Source organism: Mastigoproctus giganteus, chromosome 7 (genome assembly GCF_048544385.1).
Source record: "Mastigoproctus giganteus isolate SK-2022 chromosome 7, ASM4854438v1, whole genome shotgun sequence".
Classification (NCBI taxonomy): domain Eukaryota; kingdom Metazoa; phylum Arthropoda; class Arachnida; order Uropygi; family Thelyphonidae; genus Mastigoproctus; species Mastigoproctus giganteus.
Genome location: NC_143581.1, coordinates 116,879,029 through 116,900,070, shown reverse-complemented (window position 1 = coordinate 116,900,070; position 21,042 = coordinate 116,879,029). Strand labels below are relative to the sequence as shown.

Sequence of the window (21,042 nt, the reverse complement as noted above, 5' to 3'; positions counted from 1 at the left end):
AACAGAAACGAGTAAGTATAAGGCATTACATTGGAAGGGCAGTCAATCCATTCAAAGCCCCCCGACGAAGTAGGGGATTGATGGCCACGTGATGGAATGCAGAAATGTATTATAGTAAAAATGTATAATAGTAATAAAATAGAATTATACTGTTAATAATAACTAGTAATTACCTTTTGCTACATATAAAAATTTTCATCAATAATTTGTCATGAAAATTCATTATCATTAAGCATTAAACTTCTAAACCTAATATGTATAGGCTATGCGGAATTAAGATGACCTAAATAAGGCTAGATTAATGACCAGAATTGTATGAACACTAATGCCTATATGTAAAAACTATCAATAATAGGTAACAATAAAAAATTCGAACAATTAGAAATGAATATATATACTGCCACGTATAATGTTCAATTGGCCAATATGGCAAAAACAATGGCATTAACGATGCACAAAAGAAATATTAAAATACAAAAGAATACATACATCTAAATGTAATATTAATATATAAACCAACATAATATATATATATATATTTGAATAATGTTTGAAATAACTGAAAACCGAATCTTACATAAACGGAGTGAAGCATACATCAGAGGCAGCAAAAAGCATTTTCCTCTACGTGACGCTTGAGATATAAACTTAAATGAGAATAATGATTAAAAAATATAAAAAAAAATAATAAATAAAAAAATAAAAATGCCAGCAGCATGGCAAGACAAAAGAGCAAAAATTGTGAAGTTATACATAACGATCAAACCAATAGGGAGGGAAAAGAATAAAATTATTGCAGTAGAAACTCCCGAAGATAATGTAGAAGTCTAAATACAAAGATAATAAAATATAATCAATTAAATTTTGAATAGCCAATTAAATGAAATTTAACGGCGCCCCCTCTGACGGGCACCAGGTCCAAATTTATGTGAAATATCACGAGCAGAGATGTGAACAACTACAATAAAATAAAACAAAAACAGACTGACCATTATGCCCCATCTCAACAGAGGACCACAAGGCCAATAATGGCCAGGGAATTGCTGCATTTCGATAGCTAGCCAAATCGCCACAAAGGGGAATCAACTGAAAGATCAGCCCACTATCCAATCCCCATATCGAACCGCCAGTGCAGAGGACTTGAATAGCGGTGGTCCTCATGCAATGAAAATTAAAAATAGGACAGATACAAGCACTCAAATGCAAAGCCACACTGGGGTTCGAGCCCGTCACCACCAAATACGGAGGATGTGGAAAGGTCAGGGAATGACCACTGCATATCCCGGAGCAATATGGCCTTAGTTGCTAATGCTCCAAAAAAAAAAAAAAAAAAACCCCAAATAACAGCAAAGCCACACCACTGACAAAAGTAATCTTAACCAGATTATATAGGTAAAAACATGAAATATGGATGGCAGCATTAGCAAATCAGCCCACTACTGTCATGTGATATACTTATATTTGAATAATGTTTGAAATAATTGAAAACTGAATCTTACATAAAAAAGGGGTGAAGCATACATCAGAGGCAGCAAAAAGCATTTTCCTCTACATGATGCTTGAGATATATATTTTTTTTTTTTAAATGAAAAACCCCAAACACGAAAGGTATCAAAACCTATAGTACTTAGTACTGTGCATGGGTTGAAGGAGAAGTATGGGGGGAGGGGGATGCCGGAAACTTTGCTCTAGAGACGTGTGTTTCACCACTTCAAGCCTCCAATAAGCAAAGTGGTGGTATTTCGCCGGTTGATGAAAGTCATCTACCACCTTAGGACTTAATGATTAAAAAAAATAAAAAAAAATAAATAAAAAAATATAAAAAAATAAAAATGCCAGCAGCATGGCAAGACAAAACAGCGAAAATTGTGAAGTTATACATAACGATCAAACCAATAGGGAGGTGAGAGAATAAAATTATTGCAGTAGAAACTCTCGAAGATAATTTAGAAGTCTAAATACAAAGATAATAAGATATAATCAATTAAATTTTGAATAACCAATTAAATGAAATTTAAAGGCTCCCCCTCTGACGGGACCTGGTGCCCGTCAGAGGGGGGAGGTGCCATGTTTCATGTTTTTGCGTGTATAATCTGGTTAAGATTACTTTTGTCAGTGGTGTGGCTTTGCATTTGAGTGCTTTTATCTGTCCTATTAATTTTCGCTGAATCAGGACCACCGCTATTCAAGTCCTCTGCATTGGCGGTTCGATCTGGGGATCGGATGGTGGGCTGATCTTTCAGTTGATTCCCCTTTGTGGCGATTTGGCTAGCGATCAAAATGCAGCGATTCCCTGACCATTATTGGCCTTGTGGTCCTCTGTTGAGATGAGGCATAATGGTCAGTCACAGAACAACTTCAATAAAATGTTTTATTTTATTGTAGTTGTTCACATCTCTGCTCGTGATATTTCACATAAATTTGGACCTGGTGCCCGTCAGAGGGGTCGCCATTAAAATTCATTTAATTGGCTATTCAAAATTTAATTGATTATATTTTATTATCTTTGTATTTAGACTTCTAAATTATCTTCGAGAGTTTCTATTGCAATAATTTTATTCTCTTCCCACCTATTGGTTTGATTGTTATGTATAACTTCACAATTTTCGCTCTTTTGTCTTGCCATGCTGCTGGCATTTATTTTTTTTTATATTTTTTTATTTATTTATTTTTTTTATATTTTTCAATCATTATTCTCACCTAAGTTTATATATATATATATATATATATATATATATTATAGAACCCCCCACACCCCCTTCTAATAATCAAAAGATGTACAAAAATTATATTATATTATTTTATTATGTAAATATGTAAAAACAAATTAATCACAAAACTATAATTTATATATTTAATTATAAACATTTCTTGTCCAATTTTTTTGTTTTTTTATTGTTTGATTCGGTTTCTGTTAATACAAAGATTTCTAGCTTCCTTCACTCTACTTAATGCAACATACAATTGTCCATGCGAAAAACATGGTGATATTAAGTCAACACCAACCTTAGATAATGTTTGACCTTGACTTTTGTTTATTGTCATACTAAAAGCCAATTTCACAGGAAACTGTGTTCGTTGAAAAATGTAGTTATATTTCCCTTCGTTTGAATGCATAATGAATCTGTGGAATATATGATATCGATCCAGCTCCTGTGACGTGTTCACAAACTAAACATTTCTTCCTTATTTCCACTACACTAGACTTGTACTATTGCAAATTCCAGTTTTTATATCTAAGTTTCTTAAAACCATAACAATTGCATTTACCTTTAATAGTAATTTATGTGGAAGTAAATTTGAAGACTCCAGAGAGTAAAGTGTTTTGGGTGTTAAAGAGTTTTATCCCTCAGCATTACAACTATCTGGCGTTTGATTTGATGAATAAATATTTTAAATTCTACTGGAATAATTTTGGATAAAATTTTTAAATCAGCAACTTGTTGCTGTTAAAATTGCACATTGAAACTTTTTTTCCAAAGGAATTTCGATACTTCCAAAAACATGTATTAAATTTCCTGAACTGCGAATATTTTCAGGAATCTCTATTTTTTGCTTTCTTGCTATATTTTATTCTTTTTTTTTTTTTCCTAGATTCCTTCATTTGTAAAATGATTTTTTTCTTTGTTATCAATGATTGGAGTTTCAGTAGTGCTATCAACAATTTGTGATTCATTTTTTTGCTCTTTTCATAACTTTTCCTTTTTTATTTGTAAAGCCTTTAACTTATTATTTTCATATTTTTCAATAATCACTTTGTTTTCTTCGATATCATGATTTTTAAGTGCTGCTTCATACTCTTCAAGATATTTTCTTCTCGGCCTTTGTGATACGATCTTTTTGTTTTCTATTACTGCCATTACTAACAACATTACTAATAGCTAAAGAAACTTGAAAAAATTGGATTGTTGCCTTGAGACACGTAGACACGTAAAATTAAAAGCCCTATTTTCCAAAATATTCTTTTATATATAGAAAAATTTAAAGACTGTAAAAAATTAAGAGTTTGTAAAAGTTGTCAGATCCATATATATAATCCAATGTATCTATCCATATTATTGCACTGTCTATATATAAAAATGTCTTTGAGACAGACCTGTCAATCACTTTTCAGTTAGCTCCGCCTTGCAGAAAGCAAAAAGTGTGCACATGAAAAGCACTCTTTTACAAAATATTCTTTTATATATTTTGGTTAAATAAAGAGTAAAGATGCTATCAACATTTATTTTATTCAATTTATTTAAAGTCACAGTTCTTATGGAATTGAAGTATTTCTTGGTAGGAGTATCTTTTTTTTTTTTGGTTCTCCTGACTGAAGCTTCCAGATTGGTAAGCAATAAATGCTTCCTTGTTCATTTCACAAATATACATGATCATAGTTACAATCTCAATGATGTCCATTTCCACTTGCAGTATGCCAAATCCCAATTATTGGTTGATTCAACCACTGCTTATCTCAGTTGTTTTAATTATTCTTTCCTTCCTTTTGAACTTAACTTTCTACAAGTCAGCTTTTCTAAGAGTGAAGTAATTTTCCTTAGCATTAATGTTCAAAAATCCAGCTAGTTTCAGTTTTCTACAAACAATGACCCAAATGGTTGAGAGGCTGGGGCCTTTGCATTACCAGTGACCTTTCACAGATCATCCATTTACCTACCAGAATGCCAGACAGCTCTCATTATACTCCCAATATCCTTGATCTTTTTCTCATGAAAAATCTTTTAAAGTACACAGTCAAAGTGATTTTGGTCATCTAGGCACATCAGATCGCAACTTCTGCAGTGGAGCCTTTTTCTTTCTCCTGGCTGTTCTTTGCCTCATGTTGTCTGGCATTACAAGAACATAAAATCTGATGATCTGAAATATTCCTCTTCTTTTCCTTGGTTGCATCTGTGTTTTGAATCTTCTGATGTCAATTTTTGCTCAGATTGTATCAGTGAAATTATTCTTGTAGGAATAAAACCCTTTATTCTACGCCCCACCTTAATATCATGTCCTTTATATAAAACTTGTTTTTCTAATGCGCTATGCTAATGTTAGAATGTTGTGTATCACAATTGACTTGCGGGCGCCTCCGTAGCCAGGTGGGAAGGAGCAGCAGTGAGTAGCACACGCTTCTTGATTAGACCGGGGTTCGAGCCCGTCACCACCAAATACAGAGGATGCGGAAAGGTCAGGGAATGACCACCGCATATCCCAGATCAATATGGCCTTAGTTGCTAATGCTCCTAAAAACCAAATAACTAACTAACTAACTAACAATTGACTTGCATCCAAATTTTCAGCTTCATTTTCTGCCTACTCCAAATCTTGTAACAATTGGAAGACAGTTATTAATCTGGATAAGACTACTAAACTTTCTTCTGGTCAAAATGGTAGCTGAGCATTCTTGTCTCTGGCCAAAGCTATTTTCCATTATGAACAATTGTATTCCCATCTCTCTTAAAACCCTGATATTGCCACCTCAGATAAAGCCAATTTGCTAGTATCCTATTTTTATTCTAAAACTTGTATTGATGATCTTGGTAAACCACCACCTACCTTCCCAGTATGCTAAACTCCACTGCTTCCTGGTCTTTCATCAAAAGGATTTCAGAAAGATTTTGATCATTCTTAATGCTAATAAAGTGGCACCTTTTTTCACTTTCTTATAAAAATTTGCAGATAAAGGAACTACTGGGTGGCAGTGATCACATTGTACTGATGTGGGATTTATTTAAAGATATAATTACCATAAGGGATAAAGGGAAGAGTTTTTGCTTCCATGAGGGTGACTATAGTGGTCTCAGACAGCTTTTAAATTCTGTACAGTGGGACCAAATAATGTTGTTACAAAAAGCAAATTCTAAGTGGGAAGCATTCAAGGAATTAGTCGTGGAAGCTACTAGGATTTTCATACCAATTAAGAAATAGTGTTCAGTGTTAAGGTCTAATTGACTAATGAGACTTGTAGCAGACAATAAAAATGCATTGGATGCATATAAATTATCAGGCGACACAAAAGCCTCTAGCAGATATAAGCTAGTCTGTATTCAAGTCACAAAGGAGATTAGGCAAGTGAAGGCAGATTACAAGAAATCTTTGGCAAAGGATACTAAGAAAAACATCAAGGATTTCTTTATTTATATAAACTCTAGAAGGAAGGGGACGAATCAGATTGGTCCACTTGATATCGATGGTTCGACTGTTGATGATCCTGCTCAGATAGCTGATAATCTGAATGAGTATTTTGAATCTACATTTACACGTGAGGAGTTATTAAGGGAGGAAAATGCCGGAATTGTATCTGTAACTGGGTGGTTAATGATTTTGTAATAACTGAGAGCAAAGTGAAAGAGAAATTGTTGAAGTTAAACTTAAGCAAGGCACCTGGGGTGGATGCGATCTATCCAGTTATATTAAAGCAGCTGGCAAAGGAAGTAAGCAAATCCTTAGACTAATTATGAGCGAATTCTTCGACTCAGGGGAAGTCCCCATGGACATGCAGATGTGCAAATATATCCCCAACTCACAAAGGAGGATCTAAGGATGACACAAGCATTAACAGACCAGTTAGATTAACTTCTGTTCTGGGGAAAATAATGGAGTCACTGGTTAAAGATGCATTGCAGAATCATCTAGACAAGACTGCAGTAATAATTCACACACTGAATGTGTGTGAATTATTAATGCTATTAAATAATTGTGTTTGTTAAGGGAAAGTTGATCTGACAAATTTGATTGAATACTATGGTGTCCATCTGTGAATATAGGATATTAGAGCTGGAAAAGGAATTAGAAAATGTGAATTGGAATATTGTCGGTTTGGATGAAACAGGAAGAAGAAATGAATCACTAATAAGTTTATCAAGTGGAAATCTGCTGTAAACCAATGGAAACAGTGAAAGGAGTGACTGGAGTTGGCTTTCTGGTCCATAAAGATATAAAAAAACATTTTGGAATTCAAAAGTACATCACCAAGGGTGTCAAGATTACTACTCAGGAGTTCTAAGAGGTGCAAGCTGAAGGTTATAATGATTTATGCACCAACATCTAGCCATGATGATGAAGAGATTGAAGAAATGCACACCGAAATTGAGTCTTCTAGATGAGCAGAAAACGCAGTACACAGTATCATTATGGGGAACTTAAATGCTAAGGGTGGAAAGAAACAAAACAGTACAGAAAGGGGAACTAGTGGAAATTTTGGGATTGTGAAAGAAATGAAAGAGGTGAAAGACTAGTAGTATTTGCAGAATCTCAAGGAATGTTAGTAATGAACAACTTTTTTTTCAAGAAAAAGTTGAATGGAAAGTGGACATGGAAAAGCCCAAATGGATTAACAACTAATGAAATTGACTTCATCCTCACTAACAGAAGATATATCGTGAACGATGTTACTGTCCTGAACAAGGTAAATGTTGAAAGTGATCACAGAATGGTAAGATGCACGCTTGATATAGATGGAAGAAAAGAAAAGAAAAAACTGACTCGAGTAAATAATACAAAGGTCTTTGAGATAAAAGAAGTGGAGAAAAAGCAGTATTGAAACTTAAGAACAAGTTTGAGCTTCTGCTGACTGTTCAGGACCAAAATATTGATGAATAATACTACAACTTTCTAAAAGTGACAAAGCCCAAGAATCCTATAGGTAAAAAGAAATCCACAGAAGAAAAAATTAGTCAAGAAGCACTTGTCATAATGAACTGAATATGCAAATGAAGAGCAAGATAAACACTGACAAGTATAAAAATTGATTATACTCAGTTATGCAAATCCATTAGAAAGAGACCCGGAGAGGATATAAGAAGATTTAACACAAGAAAAGTAGAACAAGCATTAAGGGAAAACAAAGGATTTAAATCAGCAGCCATGAGCAGTAATACAGAAAGAAAATGATACTGAAACTGAAGAATAGCGATGGTGTACTTATAAACAGCAGAGAAGGCGTAATTCAAATAGTAGAAGACTACTATAGAGAATTATACAAGGAGCGAGGGAATGATACCAGCAGTGGGGAAGATGGATTGCAAATTAGTAACACATACGGCATACCCGATATCCTTCCTGATGAGGTAGAACATGTGTTGAAGAAAATGAAGAATAAGAAAGCCCCGGGGGAAGATGAAGTTACTGTAGAGTTGTTAAAATTGGAAGGAAGAGATGACACAGAAACTGGCAAGACTTAACAAAATGCATTAGAAAAGGCGTGATGCTTAAGGAGTGGAATAATGCAATCATAGTTTTGCTGCATAAGAAAGGAGATAAATTGGAAATTATAGACCAATTAGCTTGTTATCCTGTATCTACAAGTTGTTCACAGGGGTCATTACTAACACATTAGAAAGAATACTCGGTGAAAATCAACTGAAAGAGCAAGCTGGCTTTAGGACAGGATTCTTAACCTTCACGTAATATCACAGCTAATGGAGAAAGCAAATGAATTTAAAACACCATTAACCCTGGCATTTGACTCCATACAGCATAAGGCAATGTTTCGGCACTAGAAAGACACGGGATAGATACATCATATATTATGATTTTGAAGAAAATATATGAGAATGCTACCTCCTTTATTAGACTAGACAAAGACATTATCAAATTTAAAATTGAGAAAGGAATTCGACAAGGAGACACTGTATCTCTGAAGTTGTTTATTGCTGTCCTTGAAGAAGCTTTCTGGAGATTGGACTGGTCACAGGAAGGAGTGATTGTGAATGGAGAGTATCTAAGCCATTTACGATTTACAGATGACACTGTACTCATTAGCCATGACCCCGCCGAGTCACCGCCAAATACGGAGGATGCGGAAAGGTCAGGGAATGACCACCGCATATCCCGGAGCAATATGGCCTTAGTTGCTAATGCTCCTAAAAAAAAAAAAAAAAAAACCAAACCATGACCCCGAAGAATTAGAGGAAAATCTTAATCAGTTATGCAGAGTTAGTAAAGATGGATATGACTAAAACAACAGTAATGAAGAAGTATGTGACAGAAAGGGATATAATAGTTGAAGGAACAGTAATTGAGAACGTGGATTTATATACTTATCTGGGACAAGTCATTAGCTGTAATAATGATAAATGGCTGGAAGTCAAGAGAAGAATAAATTTTGGATGGATGGCATCCAGGAAATATAGTCAATATACATACTGAATAGCAATATCTCAATTTGTCTGAAACGTAAAATAATGAACCGATGTTATACTCCCCACCATGACTTATGGAAGTGAAACTTGGGCACTCACCAAAAGAATGGAAGAGAAGTTGAGAACTACACAGCGAAGAATGAAACAAATTATATTAGGATTCAGACTGTTCTATAAGAAGAGAAACACATGGATTAGACAGCAAACTCAAGTAAAAGAAATTCTTATCAAAACTAAAGAACTAAAATAGTCTTGGGTAATCACATAACTCGAACATGCTGACAGATAGACTAAGAAAATAGCAGAATGGTACCATGAGGAGCCAAGAGAAGACCAAGAAGACAACGATGGAAATGGAAAGATGAAATTCATGAGTTTATGTAAATAGATGGCCATTGCACAAAACAGAAAGAACTGAAAGGTTTCTTGTGAGGCCTTCATCCTGCAGTGGATTGAAAATGGCTGATGATGACTATGATGTGGTTAAAAAGGAACTCTATGCAAAAAATTATTTTGATATCATATAGTTGGATTTCAGAAAATCTTTTGACACTGTTGCTATGGAAGACTACTGTACAAATTGGAGCAGCATTGGTATTAAGGGTAAGTTGTTACAATGGATAAAGAGTGGTTAATGGGAGAAGAAAGACAGTGGTAATCGATGGATGCTGCTCTTCGTGGACTAATGTTATTATTGGAGTTCGCCTTTGGGCCCACTGTTGTTTTGTATATTTATCAACAATATTGAAGAATGCATATCAGGCTTAATGTCAAAGTTTGCACATGATACAAAGGTTGGAAGAGTTGTTAATGACAGCAATGGCAGTGTGTCATTAAGGGCAACAGGATCTAAAAAATTTCGGCTTATGGGCTGAGAAGTCACAACCGAAGTTTAACATTGACGAATGCAAAGTAATGTATATGACAGATAAACATACCAACTGCATGGTACTACATTTAGGGTGGTAGAAAATTAAAAGACCTGGGAATAATTGTGCAGTGAGATGAAGTTTTCTGAGCAATGAAGACAAGCTGCTACAGGTCATGGGGTATTGTCATTGATATACAGGAATTTTGCTAGTAAGGAAAAGGAGGTGATTATCCCTTTGTATAATGGTCAGGTACCTCACTTTGAGTACTGCATACAGGTCTGGGGGCCTCATTTTAGGAAGGATGTAGAGTTGCTTGAGTGTGTACAGAGAAGGGCAACAAGATTGCTGAGGGGAACGAAGGAGTCCTCTTACCAAGAAAGGCTAAAGTTCTGCAAATTGCAGTGACTGTAGACTAGGCACCTGTGAGGTTATCTGTTTAAGGTGCCTTGAATGGATTGAGTTCGGTGAATTCTGATGGAATTCTCTGCTTGCTAAGATTACAAACCTGAAGGAGCATGAATTTAGATTGAAGGAAGATGGTCGTAGAATAGATGTGCGGAAATTTGCCTTTAGCCAGTGGGTGGTTAACTGCTGGAATAAACTTCCATCTGTTATTGTGGAAGTTGATAGCTTAAATAAATTGAAGGAGTAGTTGGACAAACTTTTAGATGGAATGAATGGGCGAAAAATTTTTTTTTTGTTGTTGCTACATAAGCTCATACGCTTACTTTCTTGCATCACATTCCTCTATTACTAAGGTGTTTTTTCTTCTGCTTGGAAATTCAGCTAGTTCTTAAAAGGGTGACAAATCTCTCTCATCCGATTATTATCCCATTGAGCTTCTAATCTTTCTAAAGTAATGCATAGATCTATTAGTAACATGATGCATTAGCATTAGTAGGGCATATAATGCATGAAAGCAAAAAAAAAAAAACACCCTTCTAATTTCACCCATCCATTCACTCCAAATGTTTGTCTATTTCTGCCTTCAACTTATTTAAGTTGCTGACCTCCACTGTAACAGATGGAAAGTTACCCCAGGGGCTCACATCTGGTGAGCATGGGCATGACACACCCAGGGTCCTTAGCTGGATATCATCATTCTTCTCTTTCTTGGTGATTCCCTTCTACTTCTAACTCTCTCTCTCAGGGTAATTCGGAATTTTTTTTTTTTAGGCTGGTGCATCATAAGCCTCAGGCTTCCTTATGCCATATGGCTAATAATAATAAATAATAATAAACTTTGTTCCAACTATCAACCACTTACTGGCTTAAGGCAAATATCTGCACATCTATTCTACAATTGTCTTTCCTCAATTTGAATTTATGTCCCCTCAGCTGAGTAATCTGAGCAGAGGAAGAATCCCATTGAGCTTGCCCAACCCATTCAAGGCCTTATACACCTCAATTAGATCACCTTGCAGGTGCCTCCAGAAGCTGTAACTTGCAGAACTTAAGCCTTTCATGGTAAGAGCACCCCTTTGTTCCTCTCACCAATCTCGTTCCCCTTCTCTGTACTCGTTCCAGCAGCTCTATATCTTTCCTAAAATGAGTCCTCCAGACCTGTGTACATTACTCAAGGTGTGGCCTGACCGTTGCCTTATAAAACAGGGACAATCACCCCTTTATCCCTGCTAGCAAAATTCCAGTATATCATTGACAAGACACCGTGATCTGCTCTTGCAGACTTTTTGCACTGCTCAGAAAACTTCATATCTAACTGCACAATTACCTCCAGGTCCTTTTCATTCTCTACTACCCTGAGTGTAGTATCACCCAGTTGATACATTACTCTGGGGTAACTGCTACCCATATGCTGTACTTAACATTTGTCAATATTAAACTGCCACCTCTCAATCCATCTGCTCAACTTTTCCAGATCCTGTTGCAGTAGCATACTGTCATTACTAACCCTGCCAACCTCCGTATTGTCTGCAAACTTAGACATCAACCCTGATACACCTTCATCAATATCATTGATAAATACTGAAAACAACAATGGGCCCAACCCCGAACGCTGGGGGACTCCACTAATAAGATTAGTCTATGAAGAGCAGTGTCCATTGATAACCACTCTGTCTTCTCCTACTCAACAATCCTTTTATCCATTGTAGCAACTTGCCATACTGCTCCAATTTGTACAGTAGACTTCCATGTACCACAATATCAAAAGCTTTCCTAAATTCCAAGTATATGATATCAAAATTATTCTTTGCATCCAATTCCTTTGTGTATCCACATCATAGTATCCAATCAAATTTGTGTCACAAGACTGCCACTTAACAAACCCATGCTGTGTCTGAACTTTAACTGCCATCTTGTCTAGATTATCCTGCATCGCTTCCTTAACCAGTGACTATTTTCCCTGCAACAGAAGTTAGACTAATAGGTTTGTAATTACCATGTCACCCTTTGATCCCCCTTTGTGAATTGGAGACACATTTGCACATCTCCAATCCACGGGGAACTCCCATGTGTCGAAGAAGCTCTCATAATTATGGCTAAGGTTTGCTTACTTCCTTTGCTGTCTCCTTTAATATCACTGGTTAGATCCCATGCATCCCAAGTGCCTTCCTTATGTTTAACTTCAATTTATCCTCCAGTTTACTCTCAGTTATTACAAAATCACTTAGCTCCCTTTTTCAAAATTTAATAAATATCTGGCCCTCTCCTCCTTGAATAACTCCTTATGTGTGAATGTAGTTGCAAAATACTCCTTTAGTTTTGCAACTATCTGAGAATGATCATCTACAGTCAAACCATTGATATCAAGTGGACCAATCTGATTCTTTCCTTTCCTTTTACAGTTTATATAAGTAAAGAAGTCTTTCCTGTTTTACTTTGCATCCTTTGCGAAAGATTTCTCGTAATCTGCCTTTGCCTGCCTAAGTCCTTTGTGACTTGATTATGGAGTAGCTTATATTTGCCATAGGCTTCTGTGTCACCTGATAATTTATATGCAATCCATGCATTTTTCTTCTCTGCCATGAGATGCATTAATTCATGTGACATCCATTTAGGCCTAAACCTTGAACAGTATTTCAAGGTTAATCTGGTACCCTCCAAGATTAAGTCCCTGAAGGCTTCTAGAATTCACTGTCAGTTGATCCCACTGTATAAAATTTAAAAACTCTGAGACCACTGTAGACATCTTTACGAAAGCAAAAACCCTTCCCCTTTTCCCTCATAGTAGTTACATCTTTAAGTAAATCCCACATTAGTATGCTGTGATCACTGCCATCTAGTGGTTCCTTTAACTGGAGATTCTTAATGCCGAAAAATCACTGCTGATAATGAGATCTAGAGTATTACCTCTTGTTGCCTCTCAAACATGTTGCTGTACAAAACGGTCATCCAATAAATCCACAAAAGTCTTATTAGCATACGATTGACCAACCAACAAGTTCCAGCCAATATCTGGAAACTTAAAATCCCTCATTATAAGCAATTCTAATTTATTGGCCCACTCTATTTCTTTGTGCAATTGCTCATTATACTCATCAGGCCTATACCATTAGGCCAAATTCATTAGGCCTATAACACTCACCTACTCTCATTTTCCCTTTACCATTGCTTATGTCACACCACACTTACTCAACATTGCATTGTTCACCAGTGTCAATTGGATGGACTTAGATTTTATTTCTTAACTAACAGCATAACCCTCTTCCCTTTCTATCCTGCCTATCCTTTCTGTACACATTTTACTCCCCAAATTGCAATTCTGCACTGCTTATATTCATATGGCACCATGTCTCTGATAACCTAAAAATATCTGCTTTTGATGTCTTGACCAGCATTTCAAATTCATCAAATTTATTTAATATACTCCTAGCATTGGTGTGCATGAAAATATACATACACCCATTTTTACTCTTAGTTACCCTATTTACTTGTTCCATGATGACTCCCAGCTGCCCTTGAAATCCCCAGTAAGTGTGCATGAAAATATACATACACCCATTTTTACTCTTAGTTACCCTATTTACTTGTTCCATGATGACTCCCAGCTGCCCTTGAAATCCCCAGTAACTCGCTTTACAGGTTGCTGATCATTGCAAGAATCACTTTCACCTTCTTGTGGCTACTGTTAATCTATTAGTCTGTGAATCCCACCCCAAGCTAGCAGTTTTCCAACCCACCAGGTTGGAAAACTGAGACCTCTGCCTCGATAGCATCAGCAAATATTCTTGCACCCTTTCTATTTAAGTGTATCCCATCCCTGTAGAAACAATCTCTCCTGTTAACAAGCACAGACCATGCTTAGAAAAATTCTACCCCATGAGCCTTGCGCAATCTCTCCAGGGCTGAATCGATTGACAAGGTTCTCATGATATACTCAGTAACAAGGTTCTCATGAACAAGGTTCTCCCTCCAATTGTGTGTGAGCAGAATTGCAGACACTTTCAAAATAATCCTAACTCACGACTTTTTCCCAACATTGACCTTTACTTGTTATGTAAATCCGCAAATCTCCTATTCTTAATGTCATTAGTACCATCATGTATAACAATATCACCCTTCATGCCCTTAAAAGATGATATCTGCAACGTCATCAACTTTTGCCCCTGGTAAGACATACCCCGGTTCTATTCCACCTGTCCTTTTTGCACAATATATTTTCCGTCTTCCTGACAATAGAGTCACTGATAATAACTAGCTCCTGTGAGACTAGTGCATTCTGCTCTCAAGGTTGCCACTATGTTGCCTGATGATCAAGAGCTTTCTCTGGCATTTTTGTTTGCAGCTGAGATCTTGCTGAGGTCCCCAATTTTAGTCCTTCGAGGACATCTACCCTATCCTTCAAGGTTTCATGAAGGCCCATGACAATGCTGAGTTAGTGCCTAACTTCATCACACTGTTAACATTGAGCACATGCAAAGATATCCCTTTTGGGATGTCTTTGGCATCCCTCTTGGCAACATCATATTCCGTCCAGAAAGGTTTGCAAACATTTCACAAGTTGTTGCACATTTCTTTAGGCTGTGATGCATTGGAGAATCGCCCCTTTACTGACAACTCAAATTCTCTAGAACTGTCCAGTCGATCAACGATTGTCAGTATGGATTCCGTCAGTGGTGATATCCACTGCTATTCTATCTTATGTTACCCATCTATGGACAGATTCAGTGGAAATGTTTGGTGGAACTCAAGAAGTTGGCTCTTGACATTTCAAAGGCTTTTGATTGTGAATGGCATGAAGGTCTTCTAAATAAGCTTCCATCTTATAGTTTGGCAACTGTTTTTTATAATTGTTTCAATTTTCTCTCTGACCACTCATTGTGATGGTCACTCGGCTGCCCAACACAACATTGGATGTTACAGTTGTGTGGAAATCCTCCATGGCAGAAAGTTCTTGTACCAAAGGAAGTAGAGATTGTTGGTGACTATCTTCAGCTAATGGGAATTACATTTTGTGAAAACAATAGGTGAAATAGGACCAGAGCACGTCTGCCGAGGGCAGAGATCCCTGGTCCTAATTGATGGTATTCACCAGTTTGCTGCTGTTTGATGACATAGTGCAGCTATCTTCTTTAAGAGTACAAAATGCAATATTGTTGTCATCATCATCAGCCATTTTCAATCCACTGCAGGATGAAGGCCTCTCCAGCAACTTTCCAGTTCCTACTGTTTTGAGAACTGGCCATCCATTTACTACTCAAAAACTCATGAATTTCATCTATCCATCTCCACCTTTGTCTTCCAGGTTTTCTTCTAGCTCCTCTTGGGTACCATTCTGTTATTTTCTTAGTCCATCTGTCATGTCTTCGAGCTGTGTCCTGCCCAAGACCATTTTAGTTCTTTAGTTTTGATAAGAATGTCCTTTACTTGAGTTTGCTGCCTAATCCATGTGTTTCTCTTCTTATCTAACAGTCTGATTCCCAATATAGTTCGTTCCATTCTTCGCTGTGTAGTTCATAGCTTCTCTTCCATTCTTTTGGTGAGTGCCCAAGTTTCACTTCCATAAGTCATGGTGGGGAGTATACATTGATTCATTATTTTACGTTTCAGACAAACTGGGATATTGCTCTTCAGTATGTGACTATATTTCCTGAATGCTATCCATCCAAAGTTTATTCTTCTCTTGACTTCCAGCCATTTATCATTATTACAGCTAATAACTTGTCCCAGATAAGTATATGACTCCACCTTTTCGATTACTGCTCCTTCAATCATTATTTCCCTTTCCGTGGCATACTTGTTCATCATTACTTTTGTTTTAGCCATATTCATCTTTAGTCCAAAATCCTTACTAACTGTGCATAACTGATTAAGATTTTCCTCTAATTCTTTGGGATCGTGGCTTATGACCACAATGTCATCTGCAAATCATAAATGGTTTAGGTACTCTCCGTTCACATTGACTCCTTTCTGCGACCAGTCTAATCTTCTGAAAGCTTCCTCAAGGGCAGCAGTAAACAGCTTCGGAGATATTGTGTCTCCTTGTCGAACTCCTTTCTCGATTTTAAATTTGCTACTGTCTTTGTCTAGTCTAATAAAGGATGTAGCACTCTCATATATTTTCTTCAAAATCATAATATATGGAGTATCTATACTTTGTCTTTCTAGTGCCCGAAACATTGCCTTATGCTGTATGGAGTCAAATGCCTTTTCATAATCCACAAATGCCAGGCATAATGGTGTTTTATATTCATTTGCTTTCTCCATTAGCTGTGATATTACGTGAAGGTGATCCATAGTTGAGAATCCTGTCCTAAAGCCAGCTTGCTCTTTTGGTTGATTCTCATCAAGTATTCTTTCTAATCTGTTAGTAATGACCATTGTGAACAACTTGTAGATATGGGATAACAAGCTAATTGGTCTATAATTTCCAATTTCTGATTTATCTCCTTTCTTATGCAGCAAAACTATGATTGCATTATTCCACTGCTTAGGCATCACACCTTTTCTAATGCACTTTGTGAAGAGCCTTGCCAGTTTTTGTGTTATGTCTCTTCCTCCCAATTTTAACAACTCTACAGTAACTTCATCTTCCCCCCGGGGCTTTCCGATTCTTCATTTTCTTCAATGTATGTTCTACCTCATCAGAAAGAATATCGGGTATGTCATATGTGTTGCTACTTTGCAATCCATCTTCCCCACTGCTGGTATCATTCCCTCGCTCCTTGTATAATTCTCTACAGTAGTCTTCTGCTATTTGAATTATGCCTTCTCTGCTGTTTATAAGTACACCATCGCTATTCTTCAGTTTCAGTATCATTTGTCTTTCTGTATTACTGCTCATGGCTGCTGATTTAAATCCTTTGTTTTCCCTTAATGCTTGTTCTACTTTTCTTGTGTTAAATCTTCTTATGTCCTCTCTGAGTCTCTTTCTAATGGCTTTGCATAACTCAGTATACTCAATTTTCTCCCTGTCAGTGTTTTTCTTGCTCTTCATTTGTTGTCTTTGGTTCATCATGACAAGTGTTTCTTGACTAATTTTTTCTTCTTTGGTTTTTTGTTTCCCTGTAGGTTTCTTGGGCTTTATCACTTTCAGAAAGTTGTAATATTCCTCGTCGATATCTTGGTCCTGAGCAGTCTGCAGAAGCTCAAACTTGTTCTTAAGTTCCAGTACATATTGCTTTTTCTCCTCCTCTGTTATTTCAAAGACCTTTGTATTATTTACTTGAGTCAGTTTTTTCCTTTCCTTTCCTACATCTATATCAAGTGTACATCTTACCATTCTGTGATCACTTCCAACATTTACCTTATGCAGGACGGTAACATCATTCACAATATATCTTCTGTTAGTGAGGATGAAGTCGATTTCATTAGTTGTTAATCCATTTGGACTCTTCCATGTCCACTTTCTGTTCACCCTTTTCTTGAAAAAAGTATTCATTACTAACATTCCTTGAGATTCTGCAAATTCCACAAGTCTTTCACCTCTTTTATTTCTTTCACCAATTCCAAAATTTCCTATAGTTCCTCTTTCTGCGCTGTTTTGCCTTTTTCCAACTTTAGCATTGAAGTCCCCCATAATAATAATGTAGTGGGTTTTCTGCTCATCTAGAAGACTCAATTTCAGTGTACATTTCTTCAACCTCTTCATCATCATGGCTCGACGTTGGTGCATAAATCATTATAATCTTTAGCTTGTACCTCTTAGAAATCTTGAGTATTAGTCTTGACACCCTTGGTGATGTACTTTTGAATTCCAAAATGTTGTTTTTAAAATCTTTATGGACCAGAAACCCAACTCCACCTTCACTCCTTTCACTGTTTCCATTGGTGTACAGCAGATTTCCACTTGATAAACTTATAAGTGATTCATTTCTTCTTCTTGTTTCAGCCAAACCGATGATATTCCAATTCACATTTTCTAATTCCTTTTCCAGCTCTAATATCCTGTCTTCACCGATGAGTTACCGTATGTTATAACAGGCCAAGTTCAATTTCCGTGCATGGCAGCCTGGTCGTACCCAGAGATTCTTAGCACCCTCTGCTTCCACTCTGATCCTCTCGCTGCCGTAAGAGGGAGAGTGAAAGCTGCTGGGGACTGAGGGCCATTTGTATTGTTGTGCTCTCATTGCTGGAGGGTTTGGTCTTTTCCTCTTCACGCTGACCAGGCTTCTTGAAGAGAACCACTCTACACGTTCGTTGCCACCTAAGTGACGTAACAGGGCTTACCATCTAGAAGGTGTGCATGAGTGGATTTTAGGGAGGCAGGCCAACCGGACTTCTCCTAAATCTTCTGTAATAGAGAGATATTGGATCCATCAGTGTTTTAGGCTGAGTGTCTGATAACACACAGGATACCTGTTCCCTTCTAAGCCCCCAATATTGTTGTACACGGTATTAATAATATTAGGGGTAGGAGATCTGATGATTTACTTAACATTTGCTGTTTCAATGCCTATGTGTAAAATGGCACTAGGAGTGTTTTGCTGCAACACATATGAGCAGCCATTCTTAAGCAGTCAACCAATGGGTGTAAACTGCTTAAGAATGGCTGCTCGGCAAATGTTATTACTACTCGGCATTGAATGCTTTGCAATAACATTTAACAAATAAGACTTGGCATGCAGTCTTATTTGTTTTTTTGCTTGTGTTGTTATTAGTGAATAATTCATTAATGCATAATTTGTAAATACATAATACATAAATATATAATACATAATTAAATACATATAATTTATAAATGAATAAATAATATATACAAGTGGACCTCCACTTTACGATTGGTTACCTTTACGATGGACTCTCCATTCACTATACGATATGTGGTAAGCGCTGGTTATTGTGATCCCGTTTGCGAATTAACTTTTAATTCTATTTAACGGCAATTCTGATAAGCAAAAATAGGAGGAATATTATCCATAGGCTATAAAAGTAAAGATATAAAGCACACATTAATGCTTTATTACCTTGCCAATTAATAAAATTAATTGATACATGAAAAACTGGAAGAATATTTTATACATGTTAGCAAAATAAAAATAACTTTACGCTTACATACATAGCTGAATTGCTATTGTAATATGTACCTGCTAATTGATATTTCTGTTCACTAACTTTTTTTTTTTTGTTATAAAATTTAAAACAGTGAAAAAGATAAGCAATCAATAATGAAGAACACAGCATGCACAAATTGCAGAGTAACAAGTTTTTTAAAATTAAAAAATAGGATTGAAAAGAAGCTTCTGAAAATATTTTATGTTTTATATGATTGCAGAGGAAGATGAAACACATTTCACCATAATAATGATGTAAAAACCCACAGAATTCCTGCTATCAGTACTATCACAAATGCATAACATAGAGTGTACCACTCATTATAATTAGATTGCACCAACAGAAAAGCCCAATAAACCGGAAACTGCAAATTGTTTTTGTTTTATATGTCAAACCAGAAATATCACAAAGGGATCAAAATTTATTCTTATAACCGAATGTGTGATAACGATGAAAGTGTAGTGCGTTGATTTCTGAAATTATTCTATAAAGCAGTTGATTCTACTAACCTGTGACCATGTTAAGAGGTGCCTACTTATTTCACTTTACAATGGTCCTTCCTTTCAGCCAATAGCAATCTTTGTAAATGTGTTGACTGTATGTTTTGTTTTTCATCCTTTTGTTGAAGTGAATTTTTGTGTTGTGCTTTAATCAATATATTAGTTTTAATCAATTTTTTAAACTGACATGTACAATTTCCATTATGAAAATCACCTTTTAGAGAGATAAATAGCTTAGTTATATATCAAAAATATCAACTTCTGACGAATGAATGAGTTGGAATGAATTACCAAAAAATAATCTACTATTGGGTTCACATTACGATATTTTCTCAATACGATGGTGTCTCTGGAACGGATTGATATCTTAAGTGGGGGTCCACTATACTTATATCCATGAATAAACATTTTATGAAATCTTAAGGTTTGTTCTGATTTACAGCTCAGCACAAAAGTGTGTTCGCTTTTAGCAGTGAATTCCAAACTTAATTTTCAACCATTGTGTGAATTTTCGAATTCCAGGGATGTCAGAATGCAGTTTTTTTTTGTTTTGTTTTTTCTTTTCTCTCAACAGTCTGAAAATTATGGCACAAGAAACGAGTTTTGTCACATTTAGGTTGCAGGTCTTAATAAATAGAGGGCAATTGAGTAAAAGTTGCAAATTAGGATTGAGCTTGAAAGTGGCTGCAATTCAGCCTAATCTTGATAGTAGGAAGTACGTGATCCTTGTCCTTTGAACACCTTGTCAAATGATTGAAAAGGTGTCCCTTGTCAATCATTTTGGCCTTGGGGAAACTATGCAAGGCCACAGTGGTAGCATGGTTTCAGCATGGTTTGTGATGATTAAGAGGTTTTTTTTAAGGGGTGGTATACATATAGGTAGAAAGGATGCAAGAATATTTGCTGATGCTATTAGAGATAATTTTAAGTAGATTGGAAAACTGAAAGCTTGAGGAGGATGCACAGATCAAAAATTTAAAAGCAGCTGCAGGCAGAGGTGAAAGCGATTCTTTCTTTGCTTATAATCGGGCATGCAGCAGGCTGGTGAGCAAGGTGTGAGATTACAAGATCTGTTGGGATTTATCA

General features: G+C 36.3%; 1 protein-coding gene across 1 annotated transcript in view; it reads left to right on the top strand.

Moving 5' to 3' along the window:
- Positions 1 to 21,042, top strand: part of LOC150083164 (protein disulfide-isomerase-like) — a 544,047-nt gene that overhangs the window by 172,266 nt on the left and 350,739 nt on the right. The gene's annotated exons all lie outside the window — the stretch shown is intronic.